Source organism: Triticum urartu, chromosome 1A (assembly GCF_056163025.1).
Source record: "Triticum urartu cultivar PI428250 chromosome 1A, HENAU_Tu73, whole genome shotgun sequence".
NCBI classification, from domain to species: Eukaryota; Viridiplantae; Streptophyta; class Magnoliopsida; order Poales; family Poaceae; genus Triticum; species Triticum urartu.
In genome coordinates, this window is record NC_141873.1 from 10,540,912 (window position 1) to 10,554,132 (window position 13,221).

General features: G+C 41.5%; 1 long non-coding RNA gene and 2 pseudogenes across 1 annotated transcript; 1 reads left to right on the forward strand and 2 right to left on the reverse strand.

The window, feature by feature from the left end:
- Nucleotides 1–2,698: 2,698 nt before the first annotated feature.
- On the reverse strand, nt 2,699–5,377 carry LOC147988292 (putative disease resistance protein RGA3; annotated as a pseudogene).
- Nucleotides 5,378–8,831: 3,454 nt separating this feature from the next.
- LOC147988293 (uncharacterized) lies at nt 8,832–9,748 on the reverse strand. The gene is made up of 3 exons (XR_015610389.1): nt 9,448–9,748; nt 9,293–9,343; nt 8,832–9,056 (listed from the first exon to the last, which is right to left on the reverse strand). It is a non-coding gene; the product is annotated as an uncharacterized LOC147988293 (long non-coding RNA).
- Nucleotides 9,749–10,499: 751 nt separating this feature from the next.
- Nucleotides 10,500–11,750, forward strand: LOC147988294 (glutenin, low molecular weight subunit PTDUCD1 pseudogene; annotated as a pseudogene).
- Nucleotides 11,751–13,221: the final 1,471 nt, after the last annotated feature.

A 13,221-nucleotide genomic window follows, 5' to 3' on the forward strand; every position in this document is an offset into this window, starting at 1 on the left:
AGATGTGGCAATGGCGTGCGAAGCTGTGAAGTGTCACGCGGTTGGCTCCGGCCAACAATATATTTTTTATAGGGGCAAACACGGTGTTTTTAGGTGATCACCTAAAATATTTTCGGTATAAAGAAGTTGTTGGTGCGTGTTATATATTTGGCAACTTTTCCTAAAACTGGTAGTTTTAGGAGAAATGGAGACTGTTGAAGATGCTTTTATATAGGGCAAATGTTCTGATTACTTGCAAAGTTTCATCACAGAATGAAATTCATGGGCGACGTGGCAAAGAAAACAAATTCAATGCTTCACAAAAGTTATTCTCAAAAACAGTTTGGAGTGCGAATTTTATTTTATTTTTCTCACGAATTCCATGAATGCCATTTCATGATGAAACTTTGCAAGCATTCAAAACTTTTGTCAATGTTTGCCAAGAAGTTCAGATTGTTTTGAATTTATTTTCTATTTCGCGGATTTTAGTATTCATATACCGAGCTCATATGAGCTGGAGCTGAGGACATTTACTAGTCATTTTGATAAGAATGATGTGTGATTGGTTTTTGGAAAACAAGTTTTAGTAGGAATTTAGGAAAACCGGTATTACTAACATACATTTTGAGTAATTTTGAGTAACTTCCCTTTTTTTGCGGGTGAAAGAAAGATTTTATTTCATCAATCAGGACATAAGTCATTCTTACAAATATCAGAGACGTCGCCTGGTCCCGTACCCAACCACACCACGGTGTGACCTTCTGTCCGTCCAAAGGAGGCCAGATAATGGCTTGCACCTTTTTGAGTAACTTCCTTTTTTGTACAGAGCTTCTCAAATATCATTTGACCAAAAACTTTGCAAGCACCTACAACTTTTATTCATAATCATTCCCAAAGTTTTATATTTTTTCAAAAATGTTTTGCTATATTTCCTTGCGTGGGTGTACCGAGCCGGGGTGTAGAAAAATCACTCTCATAGGCTTTTAGAAAAACAAGTTTGGGTTCTGAGGAGTCAGAAACGCCGTGGTGTCGATGAAGCCTTCCGAGAACATGAACCCGTCCGCCAAATCCATGCAATTCACAGTCATTGATCGGTTCACACCATGTCGTGGAGGAGCACGAGGTCCGGCAGGCGCCGCCGCTGCCGCTGCCATCCATCCCCGTCGCGGCTAGCTGCTGCCGTCTGTCGCCGTCCATCGTCCTCCGGGCTCATGGTGTTGCATGTCCAGAGCCGACACCCGACGCTGGAGCCTCACGCCATGCATGCGCTAGTAGTTGTACCTGTCCTGTAGGCTGGACTAGTCTTTGATTTGTTTTCTTGTCCGCCTAGGTTTAGCCGTACTATGGTCGGTCACGAGAAATACTTTCCAAAACCAACACATATCAAATCCTAGTTGGACCCGACTCGTATCAGCGCGTACGTGCGCCTATAAAAATACAAGAGCAAGCAGATCCATGGGAAATCCATCGACATCGACAGAGACTTTCAAGCCCTGGTTGGACCCCCGTCTCATCGTGATGGAGAGCCCAGCAACACCGTCGGCCATCGCCATGGAGACGTCGTTGGAGAAGTCCGTGGCCGGCATCGTGGCAAATATGGAAAAAGTAACGGCCGGCCTCGAGTGTCCTAGCAGGTACTTCTGCGTGCTGGACAAGTTCGACAAATGGGCTTATGCGTGTTTGGGGCCGAAGCCGGACGCCGCGGCATGCACCAGAGCGCAAGCGGTGCTGCTCAAGTGCATAACCGATCCATCCACCTGCGACTCGCACGGGAACTCCAGCTAATTGATTCATCCACGCCGCCCGGCCTGATCATGAGCTAACTAGTTTGTTTGCGCGCTATGCTTGGCTAGTTTTATTATATGGATATCATAGGTAGTATTATTTCAGATTCGTCTTATTTGTTTCCGGTGGAGTTGTCTTGTACTGGTCTACTCGTGTAGACCACAGAATAATTGTTAGACTTTTTATTATATGAAAAATACGACAATATATGTACTAGTGGAAATTCCTTTAACTAGTGTGTGGAGTAGAGCTAGCAGCTAAATTCCTGCTGCTTCGCCTGGAAAAACGTCTACATGAATTCAGAAAGACATTGTAGGTGATTGGTGAAAAACCCCTCCGCAAAGGCATTGCTCCCTCCGGGGCGACTCGGGCACTTCAACCCTAGCGTAGCCGACCGCGCCCCCAATACCGACTCCCCTCCATGTTGCCACCCGAGAGGCCGGCGGTGCGCCGCATGGGAGCCGATGAAGGTGGCGGTGAGGATCTGCATGCCTTGTGCTTGGACAGGGGGCTTTATCTGTGGCGGCAACCTCGACCACTGGATCGATGTCGCCTCTGCAGCGACCGACACTCGTGGGTACTTGTTGAGTATTGTGATTAGATTGGAAACTTAGGATAGACTAGGAAGTATTGAGACTCGTCGGCATATACATATATATATGTATATATACATATATATATACACACACACACATATATATATATATGTATATATGTATATATATGCCGACGAGTCTCAAGCAATAAACAACGATTTCACCAACCTCTTTCTATTCCCTTCTAACATGGTATCAGCCTAACTGATCCAAACCCTAGCCGCCGCTGCTGCTTCAGCTCCGCGCCGCCCCCGGGGCAGTTGGTCTCCATGACCACCACCAGGGGCCACATGGTCCAAACTTATGGTTCGTCCCGCCGGTCGTGTTGACTGGCTGCCCTAGAGTGTATTTTTTCCATGATCCGAAAGCCACTCAATTTGACTTAGTTCCTTAATTGCAACGACACATTCCTTTCCCATAACAGACATTGCAATATCATGCATAAGATCATGGATTTTGCATGTAGTTCTGAAACAATACTGCCCGTCGCCCTTAAATTCCTCTATGTCCAGAAAGAACGACCTTGATGCTAGCTCACTAAAAATATGTTTTCCAATGGTTTTAAGACGATCTTCCTCCTGTTCCGGGATAAAGCCATTTGTGATCCATAGTTGGATAAGCTCCTCCACATTAATCTTGCAATCCTTGGGAAATACATCACAAAAAGCAAAGCACTCCTTCATGTGTGATGGCAAGTCATTATAGCTGAGCTTTAGTATTTGCAAAATTCCAGTCTCATCGGTGCAAATGCTGCTTCTAGATGATAAAGCCTTCCATTCTTCTTCGCTGGTCTTGGTACGAAGTACAGAGCCCAATGCAGTTGCAGCTAAAGGAGAACCAGAACATCTCTTCACAATCTCAGCAACCATCTCGACTAGCTCGCCGGGCATTTCTTTCTCCGAACTGAATGCTTTGCATCAATAATTTCCTTTAAGAATCTATCGTCCAAATAAGTGAGACTGTAGGCTCTATATGCACCCATGATTTCAGCAACTTGTTTATCACGAGTGGTTGTCAACACTACACTACCCATGCCACCATGCAGACAAGCCTTCAGTGTTTCCCACTTATGGAACTCTGTTTTTCCATATATCATCCAATACAAGGAGATACCTCTGCCCGCTGACCAGTTTTTGAAGTCTATCGAGTGGTGGTTTGTATGTATCATCATTCTTCTTGGGAGACGCTTCAACTATACTCTTAGCCAGGGAGTTCACATCAGATGTATCAGATACACAGACCCAAAGCAGCAACTGGAAATGCTTCTAAACTTTAGGTTCATTGTATAGATGTTGTGCTAATGTAGTCTTGGCAAGGCCACCCATTCCAACAATGGGAATAATCATGAGATCTGAACTACTAACTTCACCAAGTAATATATCAACAATATTCTTCTTATCTTCGTGTCTGGATCTGCTGGCAATTTCTTGTGGGTCAATGATAACATTGTCCGTCTGCATCCATTTTTTGGACACAGGCAACAGTGGTCGGTACTTGAACCTAAAGGAATGCATCTCTGCTATGAGGACATAAATGACTTCAGAATCTGGCAAAGCTTACGGCCCATCTTGTAACGGAACACAATACGGTTGTGAGTAGGGAAGAGTTTAATTACATTGAACCCAAGCTTGGTGTAGTGCCCCTTCTTCTTGGCTTCACGACGGAGTGCTTCGTACTTGAATTCGTCGAAGACCTCATTTGCCTCATAAGCCACCGTCTTGAGCTCCTGGAACCAGGCTTTGGCCCCATCTCTATGCTCCATTGCCTGATTCTCGGCGTCGGTCATGGCGTCGAGTATGGCCGGAAGCTTGCGTTTGAGATTCTTTTGTTGCTCCTCCATTCCCTCCATCACCTTGTACTGGCCCAGGAAGGAGTTGGCCGTCTTGTTCACTAGCATGGACACCAGCGGCCGGATCACCATGGCGGCCACCACCTCCACCATTCGAATGCTCACACGATTGGCACTACAAAGGGAAACACGAGCACAGTGTGGAATGGAGAAGAGAATGTTGTGAGCACGATGTGCATTGCTTTGGTACTAATGAAACTGGAAGCCAAGGTGAGTATTGACTTTCTGGGAGCGAAGTCGGTGAGCTCGCGTTATGGGAACCAAAAACAACCATCCAATCTTGAACAGCTCAGCACTGGGCATTCTTTTTGGGCTGATGTATAATAGGACAACCAGCATACCACATTAATAGCTGGGGGCATCTTCATTTCTTATTGAGACAGAACCAGAGCGCAAGATGACACATGCAACTAAAATATTGCAAGTAGATCATTATATTCGGTACTAGTCGTCAACCCGTGCATTTGCACGGGCTGGTCCAGTTAATGCCTATTTGACATGAACATAAAGAAAATACAGTTATTATTATTACCAAATAAGCGATTCAGCTTCCGGTAACTACAGGTTATTTTCTATATTCGCAAGGAGAAGGGAACAATATATTTCATGGTCATATTCTTCTGTACCAAACTTAGCATGTAAGTTATGGCACATATCTTGCTTAATTGTTGCCCTCTAATTAGATTTTTTTCATGCAAATTAGTTTTCACTAATGATAACATGTACGAAATAATGGTCAAATATGTTTAGAACAATGCCACTTTCTAATATGTCATATTTTTTGGGACACAAATTGTACCTACAATCAGCCATAATGATTAATTAAGTTATTTATTACGCATTTTGAAGCTCGTTCCATGGATTTAATTATAAGTTAAATTAATACATGAAAACATGCAGGATTGAAGTATATAATTAAAATAATAATAAGTTATCGTGTGTTTAGCATGCCAAATTAAAGAAAAAATTAGTTAAGCATGAAATTTGACATGACAATTAGTTAAAAGGCATTTAAAAAACAACTGATATGAATAAGAATGTCTAAACTGCATGCGATGTTGTTGCCAACATTGAGAGAAACAAAAAAAATTGTACACACCATGGTCGCACTGATTTATAAGAACATTGGATGGGTAGAACAATGGCTCAACTAAATCTCGTTTCAAGTGACAAAATATACTGCAGAAGTATGATCTGTGAAGAATTTTTATTTTAATTCATATACACGAAGGGAAAAAAAATCCTAGAATCTAAAGCAACAAATCATAAATTCATTGGTGAGTTATAAGGTCCAAAGAAAAATTATAATGATAATCGAGAAAAAAAATCTTAAATAGATATAAAAGAGGTGCACCAACAGACAACTCCTGCCAAGGTAAAATGTAGCAATAGCTCTATGGGCTGGCTACTATAATTGGGCATCCAACTAATTGAATCAATAAAAATTACATGATATGGAGAATACAAAAGGAGTAGTTTAGTACTTCATGGCTAGGCAGAACATATTTTACATTTGATTCTGAGGTGGGAACATAATTTGCACGACAAAAGAGTTAATAACACACTCATATTAAAATAAATGTGAGAAATGTTTCTTCATTAGCAAATATACTATCTTTGATCTAGAAGAATCGTGTCTTTGCTTCAAAAACTCTGATGACTTGGGAAATTGTATGATAACTAAATATATAAGAGATTACAACATCAACTCATCTTAACAATTTATAATCTGAAGCATCCCGTCCTATTTTAGTAAAGGACATATGAGGCACATGCAAGTGAGTCCAGGCTTGTTATCCTGCGCTTTTCGTATCAAAAATAACTGCTAATAATTGGAGAGCAAAAGCCATAACTTAATATGTATATATGATTGCACTGAGGAAGGAATTAGCATCATCCAAGCTAGAATTTATCCAGCCCATTGACAATTCATTTTTTTTAGAAAATGTAATATAAATTTTAAGGACTCCCTTTATATGTGTTCTGAGCTTACAACTGTACATGGCTAAAGACCATATTAAAGTCCGAAGAAGGTAAATATTAATTTACGTACCAGTTTGGATGCATACTGGATCAAGTAGAAAGGAGAACTATCTCCTTGAACGTGCGCCTGCCGACGGGTAGACTGAAGCACAACCCTTGGTGTTTTTGCAAGGGGAATTTGAAGGAACTTGTATCCACTGATGATCTACACACCTACTGCAACCTTGATTGATGCACCGTTGTCCTGTCTGCAACCTTTTCCGGCAAGCAGCAACCAATTAACACACATTTAAAAGATCATGAACTATATTCCAACCTATACCCAGCGAACTACTTCATAATCACTATACTTGATCGCGCTAGTGTATTGGCCACTGCTCGTGATAATTATTTTGTAATACTAATCCAGAACTAAATTACAACATTGTTGAATATCCTTGGAATTACTCGCTCGGGAATGACCTACAGGACGCAGGTTGGCACATCGTTAGCAATAATAATCACGATCCATTAGGCATGACATCATCATGTGCCTTGGTTCCTGTACGTACACATAATCCGATCTTAGGTTATATAGTCAGCTAGTTGAGGCATTAAGACACATTTAGGCTATTAATCTACCAGTGAAGCAATAGAGAAAATTCAAGGTACGTACTTGTGGCCATCCAGCGATTTCTCGTGTGCCTCCGTGTGTGTTTATTTTTCTGCCGGCTGGCCGCTGTGTACATGTTCATGTTTTGGCACTGTAATCACTCACTCGGGGACCTGGAGGACACGGGGGAGGGGGGCACATCTGTGTACATTGTACGTCTATGATTTCTTTATCTTGAGTTGGACTTGGATGGTATGCTATTAGGACAATACATTAGCGTGGAGGCTTAAAATCATTAGTGTGGAGGCTGGAAGTTACATGGTTTAATCTACGCCATTATAACTTGGTCCCACCAGATAAACGGCTCATAATTTCTAATTAACATGGTAATTTCTAGGGAGTCTCTAATTAGTATATGTATGTATGTATATGTATGTATGTATGTATGTATATGTATATGTATATGTATGTATGTATGTATGTATGTATGTATGTATGTATGTATGTATGTATGTATGTATGTATGTATAGATAGATGTATAGATAGACTTGCATCAGTACATCCAATCGAATCCAGTTTTTCAAAAGTGACGTTCCACTGGTTGTGACCTTAGCAGATGGTACGAATTTTCTATCCAAATACAAAGAGTTGCAGGAATGCAAATTGAACAATTAACTCCACTGGCTATACGTGTGACAGCACACCTACTGCGCAACTACAGCATATACTTATGTCAAGTGCCTGCTGTCCAGGTAGACCAGAATAATGGTGTTCTTGGATTAGTTGAATCTTCAATACATCACATACTTATCACCGAATCAAGTGGTTATTTTATTGTTCTTTTTTTTTTGGAATGGCCTCTAATTATGATTGAGTACAGGATTGATCTCAGAACAGACATAATCGGCTGGCAGAGAATTATGCCCTGTTCATATAGTCTGATGCAACACACTACTCAGTTTTTAGAATTAAATATAGAATTTTAATCTGTTGACAACAAACGTAGAAACAATTAGAATTAGCCGCCCCAGTGAGATTATCTGCAGCATCATTTTAACCGGAAAGCAATTGCCCTAATGAGATCAGCCAACCATACACATTGCCAATATAAACAAGGTGGCTGGTATTAACGATGCAGGTTTTAAATTAATCAAGTGGCTAAACCGAGGTATCGACAGCCATATGGGACAATGTGCACTTCAGTTAGAAAATGAAAACTTGCAGGCAGTAAAATAATTTATGTCAGTACACCCAGGATATTGCAAATAGAGTATTAATTATGTATTTGTGTCAGTATATCCAATGCAGTTTTTCAAATGTGACGTCCCATTGGCTGTGACCTTAGCAAGTGGTATGAATTTTCGTTCTAAATACTCCAAAAAGTTGCAGGAATGCAAATTAAACAATTACCTCCCATGTCTAGACGTGTGAGAGGACACCTACTGTGCAACTATAAAAATATAATTCAACTTGAGTACCTGCTGCACAGGGAGGACCACAATATTGGTTTTCGTGAACTCATTGAATCTTGAATGCAACACATGCTTCCTGCTGAAGAGAGAAGACCCGGTGGCAAGTGGTTAATTTCCTGTGCTTTTTTAGTGACACCTCTAACTAACACTGAAGGGGCATGACCGAGTTCAGAGATGAGCATAATAAGCTGTCAGATGACTATCCCATTTTGATATGGACAAAGGATACACTTAATATGCTGATATGATAAAACACAACTTGTCAATCTCCTGTTATTCGATGATGAAAGATACATATGAGTACGCGATATAATTTGGTGAGCATTTTTATCTTTGACGGATACAATTTGGTGAGCTTAATATGTTCCATTATTGTGAGACAGTGAAAACCGGCATAGGAGCCATATGGAATTCTTTTTATCCGCTAAATAATGAGATCGGCTTGACTAACTAAAATCAGATGATGCCTGACTTGGCAACCATACAACGAGGGCAAAAAAAAACAAAGACAGGGAGCTAGAACAACAGTGGTGTTAGAAGATAAATTCCAGTGCCCTTTTATTGATCGCTTCCTATGGCCATATAAATGAAATGAGATCTGGGACTCGGCCAGCTGCAACATGCCTCTAGCTAGAAAGCACATTTCCTCTGATGCACATATGAAATACGACAGTCCAAAACAGAATAAACACTGAGATTATACAGATGACTGGATGCTGTAACTAACTTGGACATCGCTCCACCGGAGATGAACTTTCTTCTCACACATCAGAGAGGAACGGAATGTCCTCCACTCCACCTGCATAGTGCGCAAAGGAGGAATTTGATGATTATTTGAACTTTTGAAGCGGCATCCACATAAAGCACAGAGTTACTCAGCTAGCAAAGCACATATGTACATCGCTGTTTGGCTATGCAGCTGAATTATGCTTCGTGCTGACCCTCCTGATTCACGCAGCTAGCATGGAGATGGGCACGCCTCTCTAATTCGTGTGAATCGAATAGCTGGAAGAGACGAACAGACAGGATCGATACCTTGTGTAGACGGGGAGGCCAGACTGGCTGCCAACGGAGGAACTCCGAGATCTTCTTGTCGAGTCCATCCACAATGGAAATAAAAAGAGCTGTTAGAAGAGGATACCAGAGAGGTTGAGGGTAGGAAAGAATGGGGAAGGGTAGCGAGTGGGTACCTCGAGAGGTGGCGGTGGTGGTGGGGGGCCGGATGCGGAGCATGGAAGGGAGGTTGACGCCTCCGCCGCCTCGCACGTACGTGGAGCGGCCGCGGGCAGTGGGATCCGGGAGAGGCTGTGCCGGCGAGCGGTCCGGCCGGGGAGGAGGAGGAGGAGGAAGGGAGACGAAGAAGACGCAGATCGGCGGAGTGTGGGCTGAGCTTCTAACGTTGGGGCCTCCGAAAACTATAGCCCAGTTCGAATTTGGTGCCCTAACACACACAATGCTTACGTTGGGCCTAATCTCTCACTCCAGGCTGGGGCCTCTGTTCCAGCCTCATCTACCATTCCCCCCCCCCCCCCCAAAAAAATCCTACACCCATAGATGAAACTATTTCTCAAAAAAAAACATAGATGGAACTGATTGTCTCAAAAAAGCCATGGAACTGATGATTTCTCTCTCTCAAAAAAAAAGATGGAACCGATGATAACGTGTCTAGAGTTAGGACCCGATATATGCTAGTAGGAGTAGCTTGTAAGAAATTACCATCCTTTACATGTAAAGGGAATTCGATGAGTCATGTCATGCTCTCTAGGTGTTAGTTTATCTTATCATCTTAGAGAACAATACAAAGTTAGTTTTATGAAAAGCAACTGAGTCTAGAAGAACCCTCCACGTGCAAGGCTTTAATAATCAAGCATATCTTAACAGACCACACACGATTGCAAACTTAGTCCTACACAAGTTTTGTCTTTCTTGTTTATGGCTGACAACCTATACAAGGTTCCAAACTCGGTTGCAAAAGTGATACTATACAGATAAGTGTGTGACATGTAAAGTGAATAAGGCAAGTCATCTTTAGCAAGCATCAGGATTTCTATACTTTGTGTATGATCATGTGCACAACTAAAAAGCAACCTTGATGATCAATCCAAAAGTATGCTTGTAGCTAGCGCAACCTAACACAATGTACCAAAAATTCATTTCAGATGCATCCAAACAAAATTATTAAAGCTGATGCAAAGAAGGAAAGAGGTGGTGCCCGGGCTACTATAAATAGGCATGAAGTACAAATATCATCACAAGCACAAGCATCAAAACCAAGAAACACTAGTTAACACTAATCCACTATGAAGACCTTCCTCATCTTTGCCCTCCTCGCCGTTGCGGCGACAAGTGCCATTGCACAAATGGAGAATAGCCACATCCCTGGTTTGGAGAAACCATCGCAGCAACAACCATTACCAACACAACAAACATTATCGCACCAACAATAACAATCCATCCAACAACAACCACAACCATTTCCACAACAGCAACCATGTTCACAACAACAACAACAACAACAACAACAACAACAACCATTATCGCAGGAACAACAACCACCATTTTCACAACAACAACCACAATTTTCGCAGCAACAACTACCACCATTTTCACAGCAACAACCACCATTTTTGCAGCAGCAACAACCAGTACTACCGCAACAACCACCATTTTCACAACAACAACAACCAATTCTACCGCAACAACCACCATTCTCACAACAACAACCAGTTCTACCGCAACCACAAATACCATTTGTTCATCCATCTATCTTGCAGCAGCTAAACCCATGCAAGGTATTCCTCCAGCAGCAATGCAGCCCTGTGGCAATGCCACAAAGTCTTGCTAGGTCGCAAATGTTGCAGCAGAGCAGTTGCCATGTGATGCAACAACAATGTTGCCTACAGTTGCCGCAAATCCCCGAACAATCGCGCTATGAGGCAATCCGTGCCATCATCTACTCGATCGTCCTACAAGAACAACAACAGTGTCAGGGTTTCAATCAACCTCAGCAGCAACAACCCCAACAGTCGGGCCAAGGTGTCTCCCAACCCCAACAGCAGTCGCAGTAACAGAAGCAGCTCGGACAATGTTCTTTCCAACAACCTCAACAACAGCAACTGGGTCAACGGCCTCAACAACAACAGGTACCACATGGTACCTTCTTGCAGCCACACCAAATAGCTCAACTTGAGGTGATGACTTCTATTGCACTCCGTACCCTGCCAACGATGTGCAGTGTCAACGTGCCGTTGTACGGCACCACCAGTAGTATGCCATCCAGCGTTGGCACCGGAGTTGGTGCCTACTGATAAGGAAATATCTCTAGTAATATATAGTTGGATCACCGTTGCTTATTCGATGCATATGTCGATGTAGCGGTGACAAATAAAGTGTCACACAGCGTCGTGTGTGACCCGCACAAAATAGTTTAAATTCTGAAATAATATACAAATAAAGTTTTATCTAGACAATGTTCGTACTGGTGTTGTGTGAATGTCGATCTGATTGCCATGCTTGCAAGTTCATAAATTCGTCTTGCCTGGTTACAAGAGCAACCTGGTGTGTTAATTAATTATTCATGTATTGCAATAATCAAGATTTAAATATAATAGTGTCATTGTAAAATTTGGGTTGAACTGAAGCAAGGACTAACATACAACTCTTTAATGGTTGCAGATCTGAGATCTTGTTTTTTATTGGTTTGTATCTGGTTCCGACTATTACCATTGTGTACAGTGAATGTAGGAGTAATCCAAACATACGTCTGTTAGTTAGGGCTAGTACTGTTGCGATCAGGCTTGCCGGTGATTATTGTACTTGTTGGAGTCTAGCTATGTGTACGTGTAGGTAGTAGTTTGATCCCGGTTAGGATTCCTGTCAGGTTCATGTTGATTCCGGTTAGGATTCTAGTAATCTAGTACGTGTAGGTCTTAGGTCGGTTGGTCAATGCATATATATATATATATATATATATATATATATATATATATATATATATATATATATATATATATATATATATATATATATATATATGCACGGCTACGTGAGTTTTGGTATTGAGTAAGAAAAATGAGAAAAGAAATAAAGAGGAAATAACGGCACGACAAGCGCCCTTGGCTATCAGCTTTTGTGCACGTGTGTTTATGTAATTTTATCTGATCGAACCTGAGGGTGAAATCCAAGAGTGAAAACACAAACCGGTTTTATCGCTAATTCTATTTGCTTTTTTTGGCAAATACGTTTATTGATTCTTTGCACATTAACTTGTCGTCGAGAAAAAGTCCAGCTTTTTCTTGAACTCCATAGACACCACTAGCTAGTTAATTTTAAATAAGTTTCCAGTTTTTTCCTTGTTTTTATGTCCTTTGACTGGTTGCAGAAAATCACTACATCAATCCACAACAATTATTGTGGTAGGTACAGAAAAGGAGTTGCTGGCAGAATGGTCTAGGGGAGGGGAGGAGGGGGGGGGGGGCTATTCTTTGCACATTATTTTGTTTTGTTATTTTCATGCTCTTATACTATACCACATTTGTTCTTGATGGAATGCAAAATAAGCAACCCAAGGTAGAAACCATATAACTTGAGAGTGTGGGTGTGTGTCTACTTCACATCCTTCTCCTCATGGGTCTTGCTAGTTCAAGAATAGAAGAATTAACATGGAAGCGTGGATATCCTAGTTGACTAGTGCAGTTAGTAATAGCAATAGCTATTCCTCATGAGGTTATACAAAGTATCATTTTAATTGGAAAGCAATAGCCCTCATGAGATCAGACAACCATACACAGTTCCAAAATAAACAAGGTGTTGGCATTAAATATGCAGGATTTTAATTAGTCAAATGGCTAAATTGAGGCACCGTCAGACATATTAGACAATGTGCACTGCAATTAAAACATGTCCATGAGCATGTAATCTAGAATATTGCAAGTAGAGCAATATATTATGTATTTATGTCAAAC